Source organism: Nomascus leucogenys, chromosome 10, assembly GCF_006542625.1.
Source record: "Nomascus leucogenys isolate Asia chromosome 10, Asia_NLE_v1, whole genome shotgun sequence".
Classification (NCBI taxonomy): Eukaryota; Metazoa; Chordata; class Mammalia; order Primates; family Hylobatidae; genus Nomascus; species Nomascus leucogenys.
Window position 1 is genome coordinate 39219956 of NC_044390.1, and position 18217 is coordinate 39238172.

Here is an 18217-nt window from a genome sequence, read left to right on the forward strand (position 1 = left end):
AGACAATGAATCTTGGGTATTTACCCCAGACAAATGACACCGCTCCATTGATGTTGGAGCAAACTGACCCCACATTTTATGCATGGAGTCCAGGAACTTAGCCGTCACTGGCAGACCACAGAGAACATTGAGAGAATCTGCGGCACAGTGTCCAGGGATGTTTAGACTCCATTACCCACCTGCCCCCAACATGGCCAATGTTTACTGGAACAAACCCGGGAGGTACTCAATGTTTTTACTTTAGAAACTTTGTTGGAAGTGTTTCAATGGCTCGAGGTTGGCTGCACGATTTCCTCAGGCCTTGAGCAGACCTGTTATCTACAAATTCAGCATGTTCTACCCAAAATCTAGAATCATTTAGTCCAAACTCCTGCCCAGTGGGGAAATCTCTTCCACAGTAATTCTGATACTGAATATACCCCAGGGCAGCACTCACTATGCACAGGGTTTGAGAGAATAAATAATCTTTACACTGGGTCAAAGCTTCTTAAGTGAAAAATGATAAAAATGTGAGGTTGATTCATCAATCCACTGTTAATTCCAGGCTACTTTCCAATTTGCTATTATGTTTGATCTGGCTTGCTTTTCTGCAGTCTTTGTAAACACCTCTTTAGAGCTGGGAGTATGTGTGGAATTATATTTATGTTAATTTTCATACTTCGTAGTAAGCTCAAAGAGTTGTTTTTTGCTTGAGAGAAGTTGAAACTAACAATCTAAATTAAACAATGGAGTCATCTGTGCATTTTTCTTATGTACGCTGTTGTCACTGCCAATCTTGCTGCTGGGCAAAATTTATGATCAGAGGCTACTAAGGTTTCCTAATCAGCAAGCCACTTCTTCCCGTACCTTTTTCCCCTAGAAGTGTGAAAAGGTCACTTCACATGCTGTTGGAAAAATGTCTATTTGTCCCATAGAGAAGTTCACCAAAACCTATTATCTGTTGAATAACCAAGACTTGTCTAAGGTAAAATTGCATTCCAAAACATTTGGTCTCAATCAGAGACACACTTGTGCTCATTTGCTTAAAACTGGGTGCAAGTTTCCAGGAGATTTGAATGGAGGCTTCTGTATTATCATCCAAGCTGTTATTGGCTTCTCATGTCCCTAGATCTTTTAAGTATTCATCTTTGATTTAGACACTGGCAATTCTCACCCTAAAAAGAAAATGTTTTAAAACTGTTTTTCCTATCAGTGGGTGATATATCATGTAGCCCATTTCCCCGTGAAAACAATGCTCCTAGTCAGAGTTTCTCTTTGTTCCAGGTTCTTCATGTTAACGTGGTCTGCGTAGTAAAATCGTTACTAGTGAAGGCGGTGCCAGATTTGTGGCACGGCCCATAACACACGTACATTAGTGAGACCACACACAGATCAAAAAGATAAAGGCACGCATTGCTTTTGAGCAATGACCCGTGTGCCAAAAATGAGGTTTCACCTACAAGAGACCAGAAGAATGTAAGGGTTTTAGTCTCAGGGAATCAAGAGTTTCATTTTTTATTCTAGTCTATGTTTTAAAAGGATGATAGAACGTTATTTAGCCCCTTTGATTGTTCTTGTTTCACTATTTGCAACTAAAAAAGAAAAAAAATGCCTTCTTCCTCCCTCCAGTAGCCACTATAAGAAGTGCAGCGCCACAGTGAAGGGCTAGGAACTTTGGCTCGGGGGCCATACTGCCTGGGCTCACTTCTGCACTCCTCACTGTGTAACTTAGAGTCTCAGTTTTCTGTAAAACGGGAACAATAACTGCAACTACTTCATGAGATTGTTGTGAGAATTAACTGAAATAATACAGGTGCTCAGCACAGTACATGGACCCTAGTAGGGTTTCAATTGCTATTGTTACAGTAAAATGTTATAACATCAATATGCTCCGTAAATTAAATTGCATAAAATGTGGCATCAATTTGCCCCAACATTAATAAATATTAATATCTTCTTAGTCAATCTGTACTGTTGCAAAAAGCACAAAGAAGATTAGATAGTACAACTGACCACTCGCTCTATGAGGAGGTCACCTCTTGAAGACATCCTGTTCCAGAAAATCAGAGTCACCCACCCATTCTCAGCTCTTTATAGGGGTTGGGCTGGAGTATAGGTACAATCACTGTGTGTGCAAATTGACTTAATTAGGGAGGGGAGGCATTATTCAAGGTGTTACTTGTTCAATTATTAAGGTTGTTGTCTCAAACCTGCTTTTAACCTTTCTAATCAGTGACTGTTAACCCTGGATGCACATTAGAATTACCCAAGGAGCTTTACAGACAATAGTGATATCTGGCCCAAGAGAGGAGCAGCAAAATATAATTACTCAGACTTGAGTTCAGATCCTGTTACCATCATTTTTTAGCCATGTGACCTTTGACAAATTATTAACCTCCCTGTTGCCTAATCTGTGGGATGGGTGGCTGGCGGAGGGCGTCGTTGTAGGGACTAAACTATGTATTTAAAGCTCTGGGCACACGTCTTGGCATGTAGCAGGTATCCAGTAAACACTTGTTATTAGAAATCTATTTTCTCTGAAGACCCCAGCCCAAAGGGTCCTCCACCTCCACTGAACTCAGCTATGAAAATTTTACCTTGAAATATAGTCTTGGGCAAAAACTAATGAAGGTTTCTTATTTTACAAATGAGAAAACTAAAGCACAAAAGAGTTGTTCAAAGTTACACGGCTAATAATAAACTGGAACCTGAACCCAGGTCTCCTAATTCTTTGACTATTGTTTTTCTTCCTGTTCCATAGTTCTTAATCACATAACGCCAGAAGCCTCAAATTCTGGCCCTGGATGCCAGCGTCAGCCTCATATTTTTCCAGTCCCTTCCAGCCTTAGCTTTATGGTGCAGCAACACCAAATTGTTGTTTTCTGATACTCATAATTACTGTTTCTCACCTATTTGCCTTGGCTTATGTAATCATCCCTGCCCTGCCTGAAATGCTCTCCTTGCCTTGGTTTTCTAGCAACTACACTAACTTCTGCTGCTGACCATCAATGATTAACTGCTACAGCAATTGTCTTCCCATTGTAAACAGTTAGAAATGAGACAAAACGTCAGACATTGGACAACAAGATTTTAATCCCTGTGAGTAGGAAAATAAATAGGATGAGCCCTGTGATTGCCACACCTTATACCTGGAGGCAGTTTCCAGGATACTACCCATGGTGGAATAATCAAAACAGCCCAGTGGTCTTGCTAAGTTGAAGAGACAGAGTTTAAAGTCTGGGGAGACTAAGGAGGCTAGAATTTGCAGGGCAGATTACCAGAAACAGGAAACTAGATAGAAAGGAAGCTCTGGAGATCTGCAGAGCACTTACCCCATGTCTTTGGATGAGTTTTATTGATCTGCACGTGCTCGTGAAGACACTATGAAGACTGCATTGAAGAACTCCCTGAAAGCACAGGCTGAACAATACCTAGAGCTTACAGAAGACTGGGAATACTTCGTGTTTCTACCAGCCTGAGTGAAGAAACCTCAAAATACGTGGTGCATTGGGTGAAGTCCTCAGATGTGCCATGTCTTAGTAGTGGAGTAAATTAGTCCTATAATAAAAGCTGCTCTGGAACCACCATACAAAATGTAAAAATGAGCCTTTCATGAATCAAACTGATCTGCCACAAAATCCAATGTTCCTTAAAGAAGAGAATACAATCCAGCACCCAGCAAAATAAAATTAACAATATCTGTAATTCAAATAGTAATTTTGATATACCAGAAAGTGTAAAAATATGGTTTATAACGAGAGAAATTAACCAGTAGAAATAGATCAAGAAATGACAGAGATAATGGAATTAGTAGTCAAGGACCTTAACAAAGTTTATCCTATGCTTAAGGATGTAAAAGAGAACATAAACACTATGAATAGGGAATAAAAGATATTAAAAATACCCAAATGAAACTTATAGAGATGGAAATATGAAATAAAAAATAAGCTAGATAGGATTACCAGCATCTTATATTATGCAGAAGAAAGTCACTGTACCTGAAGACATAGCAATAGTAACTATCCAAAATGAAGCACAGGTTAGGGAAAAAAAAAAAAGGCCAGGCACAGTGGCTCATGCCTGTAATCCCAGCACTTTGGGAGCTGAGGAGGGTGGATCACTTGAGGTCAGGAGCTTGAGACTAGCCTGGCCAACATAGTGAAACTCCATCTCTACTAAAAACACAAAAATTAGCCAGGCATGGTGGTTGGTGCCTATAATTTCAGCTATTTGGGAAACTGAGGCAGGAGAATTGCTTAAATATGAGAGGTGGAGGTTGCAGTGAGCCGAGATTGTGCCACTGCACTCCAGCCTGGGTGACAGAGTGAGACTCCATCTCAAAAAAAAAAAAAAAAAAAAAGAAAAAAAAAGACTAAAAGCAAACACACACATACAGAGAGCCCCAGTGAACTCTGGGATCTTATAAAGCCATGCAACATATGTGTAATTGGAGTCTTACAAATGTGATGCGGGTGAAACAGAAACACTATTTGAAGAAGTAGTGGCTGAAAATTATACAAATTTTATAAAAAATGTAAACTCATAGATTGAAAAGGCTCAACAAACTCCGAACAGCAGTAATATAAAAAAAAATCACACTAATGCACTTCATAGTTAAATTTCTGAAATTAATGCCAAAAAGAAAATCTAAATCACAGCCAGGGAGAAAAAGATACATTATGTACAGAGATATAAACTTGAGAATTATAGCAGACTTCTTATCATAAACCATGCAGGCCTAAAGACAATGGAAGGTCATCTTTTAAGTCCTGGAGAAAAACAAACAAAAATCTGCCAGCCTGGAATTCTATACCTACTGAAGATATTTTTTTAAAGATAAAGGCAAAATAAAATTTTTTTCAGGTCAATAAAAGGTGTGTGATCGTCAAGAAATGTTAAATGTTCTTTTAGCAGAAAGAAAATGATACTAGATGGGAACGTGGACCTACAGAAAGAGATAAAGAGCATTTAAATGGTAAATATGTGAGTAAATATTTAAAAAATGGGGTTTCCCCTCATTTTTCATCTCTTTTGCATTTATTCATCCTTCTAGGAAGAAATCCTTTGCTTCTTTACCACCTCTTCTTAGGTCAGTAGTGACAAACTCAACTCTCTACACAGGCTTAGATTGATAAGGTAAACGAGTAAAGTCTGTGTATGCTTATAAGGAATAGTGGGAACAGTCACAAACTGTAGAGTGCATGTCTCATTTAAAAGCAGTATCCATTACTCAACTTCAGTTTCTAGTTACTGGGAGGGAATTGAGCCAAACTCTTCCTTTATTTAAATGTAGCAATTAATTTAAATCAACCAAAACCCGAAACTCCATGGACTATAGTCAGCTGTTGGGCCACCAGGGTGCAATTACAATTTTAGGTATTCTTCACTTGTGCCCCTCGTAATCTCAGAGCACTGGAGAAAGGTTTAAGAGTTAAGCACTTTGACCAAAATTTTGGTGGAGTACTCTGTATTTGCATCAAAAATAATTTGGTTTACTTTGTTTAATTCAGTAGATAAGTTTATGCTATCCCTAATGTAAAAAAGTTCTGTGAGAGTCACATGTGGGTTAAAGCAACATGGTACTTTGGTAGCTACAGGCTTACTTCAATGCCTTTATTTTTGTAATAGATGAAGAAACCACAAAGCATGTCCCGCAGCTTCCCTAGGAAGTACGTCTCTTAATGTAATTTCACAGCGATGCATCTGTCACTGGGAAATTTTCTGTCTGAACATGAATGATGAAGGTATAGGTAGGGATCTTTCTTTTTTTTTTTCTTACAGTCCTTACAGGTCTTTTATTTTTTTTAAACACCTATAATGCCATGAATTCATAGGGAATAGTTTCCAGCAGCTCAGGCTCCTTCCCACTGGTTCTCACAAAGTGTGCTTCTCTGGGTGGAGCAGGCTGGGGCTTCAGTTGAACCCAGGTACCTTTCTCTTTGTCTTCTTTCTTTTTCTCATCATTTTCCTTCTCGCGTTTCAGGAAGCTGTCTCAGCTTTTAGAGTGCTTAATGTGCTCAATACACACATTAATTCTCTTGGCAAGAATCTTGCCCTTAACTTGTTTGTTTACAACAATGCCAACAGCATGCTGGGGAACACTGTAGACTCTTCCAGTTTTGCCATGGTGACACTTGTGGGGCATTCCTTTTTGAACAGTACCCATTCCCTTGATGTCTACAATATCACCTTCCTTACAGATTTGCATGTACGTGGCTAAAGGAACAACTCCATGTTTTCTAAAAGGCCTAGAGAACATATATTGGGTGCCTGTCTTCTTTCCCTTTGTATTTGTCATTTTGGTGAATTACTGGAAGATGGTGGTTCCGGCCGAAAGGGGGAATCTTTCTTTTTATTCCTTCCAAGGCTTGCTTTTCTTCCCACTTCCTCCACCTCCTCCTATCCCTCCACCCTGGACTTCATTTCATTCTGCACACCTCGTCTCACCATTAAAAAATCAAATCAACCGATCAATGTTTTGGAAGCTGCCCCAATGCTCAAATGAGTAAAAATAAAATATTGATGGCGATCAACATATTGAATTCTTTATTATGTCCCAGGTGAATGACATCATGTCACTTAATGCTCACAATAATCTGATACAAGGGTACTTAAAACAATCTCCATTTCACAGATAAAAACACTGAAGCTCAAGGTTTCACAGCTCATAGGTTCTGAAATTGGACTTTGTGTTCTTACTTTCTGCATCCTTGCTCCTCAAACTATTGTCAACTGAAAGTTTACTAGAAAGGTAGTGTCTCAGGACTCACCTCAGACAACTGAGTCAGAACCTGCATTTTAGCAAGATCTCCAGGTTATTCATGGGAACATTCAAGTTTGAGAAGTCCTGTTCTACACTGCACCACCTCTTTCTGGGTGTGCCTCCTGATAGTGCCCATCCACCACTTGCCTGGAAGCCCCTACACACTTCCCAGCGTGCCCAACTTTCTCTCAAGGGTGATTTATGCAGCAAGCCTTTGCTGGTGGAATTCCATTGTGTTGACTTAAACACTCACCCTGAGATCCCTCCCTTCTTCCTACTCTCAATCCATCATCATGTCTCATTTTCTATTTTTGGACACAGCTCAGGGACATGAAGAGGGAGGGCTGGGCTTGCGGCACTGGAGGGTTGCCTGACCAATAATTTCTCCTAGTGGCTGCTTCTGGCCCTGTGTGGGCTATAGAACAGTGCTCTGGGTGGGAAAGCAGGAGAAGCTTCATAGGAAATACCCATCAAGCAAAACCTTTAGCAGAACTGAAGCCATGGAAGTTGTTATGGGTACAGAGGTCCATGGATGCTGGCAACTTTATTAAAGCTTCTTTTCACATTGATATCACTCACAAGCAAAAGTCTGACCACTACATGCACTTTCGAATGAGTCCAAAAGGCGGCGGAACTGAGTTATTATAAAAATGGGTTCTCAAAATAGTGTATAAAGCCAAAGTTGTTGGATAGTCAATGAAAAATGATTTTTTCAGTTAAAATAGCTCATACACATTGGCTTTGAAATGGCAGAGGTGACAAAGGATGGTCTTATGATGTCATTCCAAGGCCCATGATGATAATAAACTATTTACTTATTTTTTCTTCTTTTCAAGAGGTAGGGTGTCTCCAAGCTCTCTCCTTGCCATTTCTGTCTTTAGAAACCTTTTGTATTTGTCATCCGGCTTCGGTGGGGGTCTGAGTTAAGCAGAAAAGGCTGCTGTAGAGAGATGAGAGGAATTCTTTTCTCCTGAGACATGGCCAGTTGGGGCAGAATGCTGGTGCAGAGACCAAGTTTTCTGCCAACAGAACAGAGCATGGAACTGTAACATACTCTTTAATGTTGTTGTAACTTTATTTTCCACTTTAAAGTAATAGAAATTCTTCCTAGAAATAATGCTGTTTAGTAGAGACAGCATGGCATGGCTGACTAAAGCCATATCTTTGAGCACTTGCCAACCTTTGTAGTAAAGGGACATTTTTCATGAGGCTCCTGCATTCACAACATCAGGAAATGATGGAAATGTCTTTATCATAGAATCAAAGTGCTCAAAGGGGGCGCTGTAAGATCATTTTATATATTTTGTTCTTCAAAGACAGGCAGACATCCTAATTTTTTACAGAGATGAGAGGCAGTGAGGTATAATGAAAAGAATAAGGCTTTAGGCTGACGCCAGTCTTGAAATGCATCTTAATTCTATTATTTATTAACAAGACTTTGGGGGAATTGTTCAACTTTTCTGATTTTTAATATTCTTATATTTTAAAATAAGAAAATAGACACTTTTGTCTTTTGATCCTGAAAACATGCCTGCAAGTTGATTGTAAGACAATGAAACAATGGATTTAATATAAAAGAAGCAAGGGATCCTGTTTTGATATAAGTCTTGCTTTTTAGACACAATAGTTGAATGATTAGAATTCTAGCATCTCACACACATTCTCTAATTTTATGTTTCTTTATAACCGAATGTGTAGTCAACATGCTTAAGTGAGCGCCTGGCTGAGGTTAGAGACATCACTTTTAATATGTCTAATAACTATTATTCCTTTCTGTATTATATTAAGTTCATGATACTCCTGTTACTAGTATTTAAACCTTTATTATTCTATTTTCACAATTTTTAATAGAAAAATTATGACAAATTACAGTAAAATATTCAAATAATTGCACAAATATTAATCTTTGTTTGGATCACTGAATTCACAGAAGTTATTTCTTAGGGGTAGTTACTGTTAATTACTGTTGTTACAAACAAATTCCAAATCTCACTGATTTAGTTTAATTTTTTTTCTCATAAAAAGTCCATTCCAGTGGACTTTGGGAGGCTGAGGCAGGAGGGTCACTTGAGCCCAGGAGTTCAAGACCAGCCTGGACAACATAGCAAGACCCTGTCTCTACAAAAAATTAAAACATTTCCCAGGCATGGTGGCACACACCTGTAGTCCCTGCTACTTGAGGCTGAGGTGGGAGGATCACTTGAGGCCAGGAGGTAGAGGCTGCAGTGAACAATGACCATGCCACTGTACTCCAGCCTGGGCAGCAGAGGAAGACCCTGTCTCAAAAAAAATCTCTCTATCTCTCTATCTAATCTATAGATAGATAGGGAGATAGAGAGATGATAGATAGATAGATAGATAGATAGATAGATAGATAGATAGATAGATGATAGATAGATAATGAGAGAGAGAGTCCACTGGGGCTGATCCTGCTTGGGCAGCTCTTCTTTCAGTTGCCAGGCTCAGGTGTCCTGGCATCTTCCCTCAGAGACTCTGTTATCCATCAGGGCCTCCCAAGGAGGCCTGTGCTGGGTCTGCTTTATTCAGCAGCCAATGAGCAAAGAGAGGGATTCTCACAGCCCCTTCCCATCCCCTTCCCCCTCCTTCCTCTCCCTTCCCCTCCCCGTCTCCTCCTCCTCCTCCTCCTCCTCCTCCTCCTCCTCCTCCTCCTCCTCCTTCTTCCTTTTGAGACAGGGTCTGGCTCTGTCACCCAGGCTAGAGTGCAATGGCACAATCAGGGCTCACTGCAGCCTCCACCTCCTGTACTCAAGAAATCCTCCTACCTCAGCCTCCCTAGTAGCTGGGACTACAAGTGCATGCCACCATGCCTGGCTAATTTTTGTATTTTTTGTAAAGATGGGGTTTTGCCAGATTGCCCAGGCTGGTCTTGAACTCCTGGGCTCAAGGGATCCACTCACCTCAGCCTCCCAAAGTGCTGGGATTACAGGTGTGAGCCACCATGCCGGCCTGTCATGGGTCTTTTTAAGAGCCAGGGCTAGAAGTACACACTTGACACTTGCTTACACTTCATTGGCCATCAATTGTCACAACATGCCATCTAGATGCAAAAGGATTAGGAGATGTAGTTTTTCCATGCACCCAGGGGAGAAACTAAATGGTTTGGTGAATCCACAGCATTGTCTATCTGGAAACAAGGCTGTCAAACGGAATTATTAGCCAGCAAGCAGCCACTAGGGCCCTCAAAAAGTTTGTTCATCAAAACTGATGTATAAAAGGGTGGTTTTAGTATGTAGTAAGCAGTGTATAGCTGTCCACACATGATATATGGAAGTTGAATGCATGACAATTGGAGATTATCTGTACGTCTTATTGCACAGAGTTAATGCCTATTGCTGAGTTGCTGCAAAGAGTCAGTAAGATATTTATGTGAAAATGCCTAGCACAGAGTTAGTATTAACATGCTGTTCCCTGAGCTTTTTTTAAAAAACTAGATTCTTGGCTGGGCATGGCGGCTTATGCTTGTAATCCCAGAGCTTTGGGAGGCCGAGGCAGGAGGATCACTTGAGCCCAGGAGTTCAAGGCTGCCGTGAGCTAAGATTGCACCATTGTACTCTAGCATAGGTGACAGAGCAGGACTTTGTGTCTAAAAAAATAAGAAAACCCAAAAAAGGATTCTTCCACAGTCTCCTTTAATAAACTCATCTAGTGATGAATGGGTTCCAGCTAGAGCCTGCAACTTCTTATACATTGCCAAAATTGATTTTTCTACAGTTTAATCATATTTATTTTGAATGATTCTCATAGAAATAGTAAAACATCTGATCATCACTCTTATACTACTCCATCAATGTCAAAGCCATCTGGCCATCTGTAAGCCTTTTCTTCTTTTGGCTCACTTAAAACTTTTTTGATATGTCTATCAGTTTTCACATACTACTCAGCGTACATTAACTGCTATTTTCTTGAGGCTCTTTATGTGTGAAAACAGGGAGATTATAGTAGTTTCCTACCTGAGAAACTTGCCATTGACTTTTATTTCCCATTCAAAAATGAATATTTATTTCTCCATTGCTCTCCGTCAGTTAAGAATGTGTTTGTGTGAAAATACCTCAGGAAAACAAAGATTGCTTCACAAAATTCAGAATGCTAATTTATCCCAGTGGGCTACCGTTATTGGAAAGTTATCAGCCATATCATCACAACCAAAGGTTTTAAAAGAAGTAATTTTATATCAAGAACATGTGTTACCTTATCCTTTCCTTTAATCTTGTTTTCATCTTAAAAGTAGAGTTTTCCAAAACCGACTGTCTTTTGGGCATAAATCAGAATTTTCCTGAGCCTTCCTTCCTGATGTGCCCCTAGAATTCAGATCCTCATGAATCAGCAGCCACCTCATAATGTGAATGCTCAAGAACAGAATGAGCAACAATGTTCTCCCAGGTCTGGTCTGAATTTGGGAGGGCTGACTTGCCTCATTTTAGAGGTGTTTTGCCCAAGAGGAATGGAGGCCGGGTTTCCTTGCTTCTTTACCAATCTACTTATCGGTTTCCTGTTCAACTCCCTTCCTTTGCTTAGTAGGTTTCTAGGTATTCTCATTTATTAATGTTAAAAATACCTTTTCAGATGAATTACTCATTTACACTTTCAAATTAAGATTTTCATTTCCCAGTTTTATCACAGCTGGCATAATGAACCATGTCAAGTTTTTAAACTATATTGTGACAACACTTAAACTCGTTATGCTTTGCCTGTGGATGTAATTAAGACAGTGTGTTTGGTATCAGTTTATTCTTAAAAAGCAAAGTAAAAGCAGATGAGGTGTATTTATAGACTCATCAGCCAATGAATGGATGAAAGGGAAAAAGAAATTAATGGGGAAATGTCAGCCAGAATGGAGGAGGGACCCACTGAGAAGTTCATTTCCAGACCAACTATTTGGAATTTAGTCCAAAGACAGCTGTCCCTTGATTTACAGTAGGGGGAAAAAAATGACATTGTAAGACTATTGGGCCTCAAGTTAAGAAGCAGGCAAAGAGTAACATACTTCAAATAAACTTCTGCAGTTGGAATGGGGGCCCAACACAATGCTTACAGTCAGGACCCTATCTGGAGGTGCATGCCTTCCTACAAAGAGTGGGCCTTAGAAAAATCTGGGAAAGAAGGAAAATCTGTAGGAAACATAGAAGCTTTGGAACTTGGTCCTGGCCACTTGAAAGCTGTTTTGATTTGAAGCCAAAGCCCCTAGGGGTTGCGGGGGGTAGCGGGAGTAGAGTGAAGGGGGAAGTAAAGAAAAGGGCAGAAGACAAAATTGTAGTATAAAACCCCAACCCAGAGAATTCAGTTTCGAGAACCAACAAAGAAGAAAAATGAATTGCAAAGCTTAAGGGATACAGATTCATTTCTTTGTGTTTTCTTGAGAGCTTGGGTAGTACGTTTCTTTTACTGTAAAATGAAACACAAAAGTTTTCCGACATTCTGGGACATGGTCTAACATTAGACACAGGTGAGGCAGAATAAATCTGCATTGTCTTGAGTACATGTAAAAGGGCAGCATGAGGGGAGGAAATATGGTTGTTCTGGCATCCTGTTTTTAACCACCCATATTTCAGAGTCTGGGAGAAATGATTTGGACCCAAGCAAAGTCCTGTGTTCTGCAACACTTCAGCTGCGGTGAGGGGAGAGCAGAGGGGAAATGGCTTCACCGGTTCTCTTCCCCAAGCGTCTAAAGGAATGTTCATTCATGACTTTTAGAAGGAATTCCTTTGGATTTTCATGGGGGAGCAACCAAGAAGAGTTCTTCAGAAACTCAGATTTAAAAATTCCTTTTCTAGAGAATTAAAATATGCTAATAACAGGTAGGTTTAATTCAGAAAAAAATATATTCTCTGGGAATTCATAAAGCAACGTTTCTTTTGTTTGATGTAGGTACTTGTCTCTAGATCCTAATGTACCTGCATTTCTGAGCAGGTTTTGCTTCTCCATATATCCCTAACCTCTTTTTCTCCTTCCTCTTCCTCAGTGAATTTGACTCATGTAGTTTGTTGATGTGTGTGATTGTGGGCTCTTGGTTTAACTCTCTCTTTAGAGACAGAGAATAAGATAATACAGGAAAGGAAAAAGCAGAAAAGAAGGGAGGGAAGGAAGGAAAAGAGGAAGGGAGGAAAGAAGGGAAGAAAGAAAGGGAGGAGGGAGGGAAGGAATGGAGAGGAAGGAAGGGAGAAGGAAAGGAGAGGGGGAAGGAAGGAAGAAAGAGAATCAAGGCATGACAAATCCATTTGCTTCAATCATGTAATCAAACCATTCCTATTTCTGAACACTCCCTCAGCTGTGGCACATCTGGAGATACTGAGGAAATGAGTTCACAGAGCTTTGAGCTTTGTTTCTGCTGAGTTGGCTGTTCTGTTATATAGATAAGGGGTGTGTGTGTGTGTGTGTAATGTACATTTAATTCACAAAACAGTTACCTGACCATCCAGATCACTTTATAGTTTATACCCAAGCTTCTAAAAATATCTGTGGCAAAGGACCAGTTTTTAAATGTCCAATCAGCCATAAACTGGTGTTTTAATCAAATGTAACAAAAATGTATTTCTAGAAAAATTAAATTTAAAAACACCCCAAATCATACAAAATGCAAGCCTCTCATATTTAATATCAGATTCAAAAGACAGGCTGGGCACAGTGGCTCACGCCTGTAATCCCAGCACTTTGGGGGGCTGAGGCAGGTGGATCACCTGAGGTCAGGAGTTCAAGACCAGCCTGACCAATATGGTGAAACCCCATCTCTAGTAAAAATACAAAAATTAGCCAGGGGTGAGGGCGTCCGCCTGTAGTCCCAGCTACTCAGGAGGCTGAGACAGGAGAATCGCTTGAACCCGGGAGGCTGAGGTTGCAGTGAACAGAGATCATGCCACTGTACTCTAGCCTGGGTGACAGAGCAAGACTCCGTCTCAAAAAAACAAAAAGGACAAAAAAATTTCATGTCAGATGACTAGAAAAGTTTCTAAGTGCTCACTCTCAGTTTCGCTCAACTCATTGCAGTGTGGTGCCAGTCCACCCAGGGCCAGCACCGTCCAGGGAACACCGTTTGCGTAGTACCAGTGTAGATGTTCTATAAAGAAAAGGTCTCTAAACAAAAGGAAAGGGATAACAGTTTATATTTTTTAAGTTCAAAGTTATTAACTTACTATTGATGTACAGACAACAAGATAAATTCCAGTATTTTTCATATAATTTCTTTTAAAGAAAACATTTAATTGCCTGGACAGTGTTGATTAAAAAATCACTGAAGTGTTTGCTTAAGTAAAATAAGCTATATACATGGATTATCTCTGTTATCATATGGGCCCTATTTGTATTCAAGCACTGGAAGAATGAATTGATTTTAACACAAATAGTATTAAGAATGAAACCGTTGCTAAAATGTAAATAAAGGTATGGTATTCTGAAATGCATATTCAGCTGGTTGACATGACACACATTCTTGCATGCCATGTTATTTTTTTTTCAGCTAATCTTCCTTTACTCAAATGTAATGAATTAATGTAGACCATCGCCTAATTTAATGTTGACTGAAGTAGTTTGAATTCAGATATTGGGTTGAAATGGCCAGGAATATTGTAGAGCACTGAAAAGACTCTAAGTGAATTGCATGTTTTCATCTTAAACCATAAGACATTTACCAATTCCCACTGATCTCAAGTTGCCCTAACGAACTTTCCACACAGAGGCTAATAGAATTTATGTCCCTAAAAGCAGTAAGTTAAAGAAATGAAAGCTTGAGTCATAAAGAAATTCCCTGGCTATAAATTTATTATTTGTGAGAAAGAACTTATTTTTTAACAAAAAAAATGCAGAGCAGAGCTATTGCATATCATCCCCACATGGAACAAGTGGTGAAAGGACTGTTGGGTTATGGAAATCATATTATTGTTATCATATGTTTTCCTTAGCTGCGGCTATCACAGAGAACCTTTTGGGAAGGGTATTATTTACAATGCTCTATTGTTTAACATCTCATGTTAGGATTCTGTTTCAATAGTAGTTTATTACCATCACATATATTTTTTTCTTTCTAGATTTGACTTTAGATAAATGTCATACTCCAGTAAAGAGACTTTAAGAATTACTCAGTAATCAAACCACGTGAATTCAATGGTCTATACGCTTGGAATCTTAAGAAATTACTGAGTAAGTAAATTTTAGGTAGTGAATATGGAAAGCATTCACATACATAAACATGTAATTGAAAAATGGAACTAACATCCATTGAACAGCAATAAACTGACATGAATTGGCTTTATTGTGGCCAGTGAGAGCAGCTGGCTCTCTGATGGCTGAATTAGAGACTGGGACAGAATGTGGGAGCTGAGTAGGGGACCTTTTTGGGTGACATGTAGCATCCAGGTGCACAAAGGTTTGGTGTTGGTGTGTGACTTCGGACACCTCGGGATGCTGAAACTTCTTAAAAGTTGGGTGCAGCACACCAACATGGCACATGTATACATATGTAACAAACCTGCATGTTGTGCACATGTACCCTAAAACTTAAAGTATAATAATAATAAAATTTTTTAAAAATTGACCTATTTAAATTGTTTGCCTCCCTATGGGACCCTTTCAGTGTTCCTAGATGATAGGAACCACCCAGTTTTGTCAAAACACATGTATAAATCTAAAGGGTTCTGTGCTCTGTGAGATGCAGTTTTGTGGAGAAGACAATCATTCTCTCTGTCTCTCAGTTGGATCTGTTTTGGACCCCAGAGGGTGATTTGCCATCTTTTGGCACATTCTGAGTCTCTGTACACTGTTTCTGCTCCCATTCTTGCACTTGTTAATATATAGCCCCCAGATGGTTGCTCTCTAAGTGCCACTCACAATCCATATTTCCACAGTGATGACATTGGCTGCCTCGGTTTTAGGAACTGCCAGAAATAGCCACTAACCAAGAGAAAGAGAGCGAGGACTAGCCCTGAATAATTGGTCAACAATGCTGATTTCGTTGGTTTCCTGTTCCTTTTGCTTCCTGGAAAGTAGAGACCTACAAAGCAAACATTGTGTGTGGGTTCATGCTACAGCATCGTCTGAACTTGGAAGGATGATCACGGATTCTGATGCCTCGTGGTCTCACTACAGGTCTAATTTTCATGTGTTTTAGGAGTCTTGGGATTAGGTTATGTATTTTGACTCTGGGCAAATGGAAACATCAGGCGAGAATTATTTATCTCATAACATTTCTTACAAGGTATTAACTTTTGGACCATTTTGGAGAAGATGAGAAAATTCATTTCTCAAGACCAGCAGGGGTGGTTGCTATGAGCAGGCCTGGGTCAGCACATAAGACCTGCCCTTGCTGACCTGAGAAGTTTCTATATATGATGAAAATCTTTTTCATAATCGGATGATGGCAACTGGCAGGGTGTCACTAGATTATGTAGATGATGGTTTATGTTAACAACAACTATTTTGTTAAAAAGTATTTGTCGAACTTCTACTTTGTGAGAGACCTGCTTCCAGGTGCTGGGCAGTAGTACCTCTTCATTGTACTTTGAACTCTTTGTTATTTTATTTCATTCACATTTGTAAGTCCAGCCAGAGTAAAATGTTTTCTTAACTCAAATTTTCATTTTGAATTGAGAAATAATAATTGTATATATTTATGGGGTACAATGTGATGTTTTGATATATAAAAATATTGTAGCATGATTGTATCAAGCTAATTAACATTTTTATCACCTTACATAGTTACCATTTTTATGTAGTGAGAACATTTACAATCTACTTTTTAAAGCAATTTTGAAACATGTGATACATTATTAACTGGTTAGGATGCTGTGTAACAGATTTCAAAACTTATTGCTCCTGTATAACTGAAACTTTGTCTCCTTTCACCAACGTCTCCCCATTCTATACTCCCCACCCTGCCCCTCAGCCTCTGGTAATCACCATTCTACCCTCTATGTCCACGAGTTTCAGTTTTTCAGATTCCACATATAAGTGAGATCTTGTGGTATTTGTCTTTCTGTGCCTGGCTGATTTCACTTAGCACAATGTTCTCCAGATTCATCCATGTTATTGAAAATGACAGAATTTCCCTCTTTTTAAAGGTTGAATAGTATTCCAGTACATTTTTTAATTCATTCATCTGCTGATGGACATTTATATTGATTCCATACCTTGGCTATTGTGAATACTGCTGCAATGAACATGAAGGCACAGATATCACTTTGAGGTGCTGATTTCACTTCCTTTGGTTATATACCCAGAAGTGAGATTGCTGGATGATATGCAAATTCTATTTTTGTTTTTTTGAGGTGCCTCCACACTATTTTCCACAATGGCTTACTAACTAACATTTCTACCAACAGTGTAGAAGTGTTCCCTTTTCTCTACATCTTTGCCAACATTTTTTATCTTTTGTCTTTTGATAATAGCTGTTCTAACAGGGATGAGATGGTAGCTCATTGTCATTTTAATTTTCATTTCCCTGATAATTACTGATGTTGAGCATTTTTCATAAGCCTACTGGCTATTTGTATGTTTTCAAATAGCAAAATATTGATCTGATTGACTCTCTCTCTTTTTTTTTTCCTCCCTCTCTCCCTCTACACCCCACCCCACACACACTCCATTATAAATATTTATTGAGGTTGCAGTGGGAAAGACAATCATATAACTCTACCAATTTCTTGAGTATATTTTAAATTATTATCTGCAAGACTTCTTGAATCCATGTCCCGATAAACAGAAATGTTTTGATCTAGACTTTGCTGAAGTATATTTCAAGGTGGGAAATATTGGTTATTCATTTCAAAAAGTAATAAGTAACACATTATGTTATATTGCTGAGGTGTGTAAGATACAGAACTGTGGAAATCCAAAGAAGGAAATACCTTTAAGGGAAGCTCTCCACGGAAACCTATCAAGCTATGAATTTGAAGCATGCTAAGTGGCTTCTGGTAAAGCCACATCAATGGAAAGGTTTATCACTTAACAATGTCCGCACATGGAATGCCATAGTTCTGTGGGAACTACAGCCAACGACTCATAGGTTTTCTGGACAGCTACACAAATGTTTTCTTTTAGTGTGATACTTAAAGTATTTGACTTTAATTCTGAAATTTTCTCTCATGCCTCCACATCTGAAAGAATTCAACGCTATCTTTATTTGAAGTCTGTCCTGGTTAGCAAGCTGGCTGGTGGTGATGTCTCACATACGTGGTTGCTGTGATGTGGGCTGCTGACTATGGAAAGATGAATGAAGATCACAGTCACATTAAGTTTGAGGACTATGGTCAGACTTAAACCATTATCCTTGAGGTGTATGGCTGTTGATTTATCAATGTCCTCATTTTTATGAAGGAAATCTTCTCAAGGTTCCTGTATGCTCTGTGCGTGTTGTATGTCAAATAAGGTATAATGTTATGCTCTCTCATAACTTCATAAATAAGAATGTGTTGCTTTGAGAGATGGAATAAAATGACAAGTTTTATTTGGCATCTATATATTTAAGAG

At 39.2% G+C, this 18217-nt stretch overlaps 1 long non-coding RNA gene across 1 annotated transcript; it reads left to right on the forward strand.

The window, feature by feature from the left end:
• The first annotated feature begins 12452 nt into the window (after positions 1 to 12452).
• On the forward strand, positions 12453 to 15755 carry LOC115836891. The gene is made up of 3 exons (XR_004031877.1): positions 12453 to 12558; positions 14782 to 14893; positions 15598 to 15755. It is a non-coding gene; the product is annotated as an uncharacterized LOC115836891 (long non-coding RNA).
• Positions 15756 to 18217: the final 2462 nt, after the last annotated feature.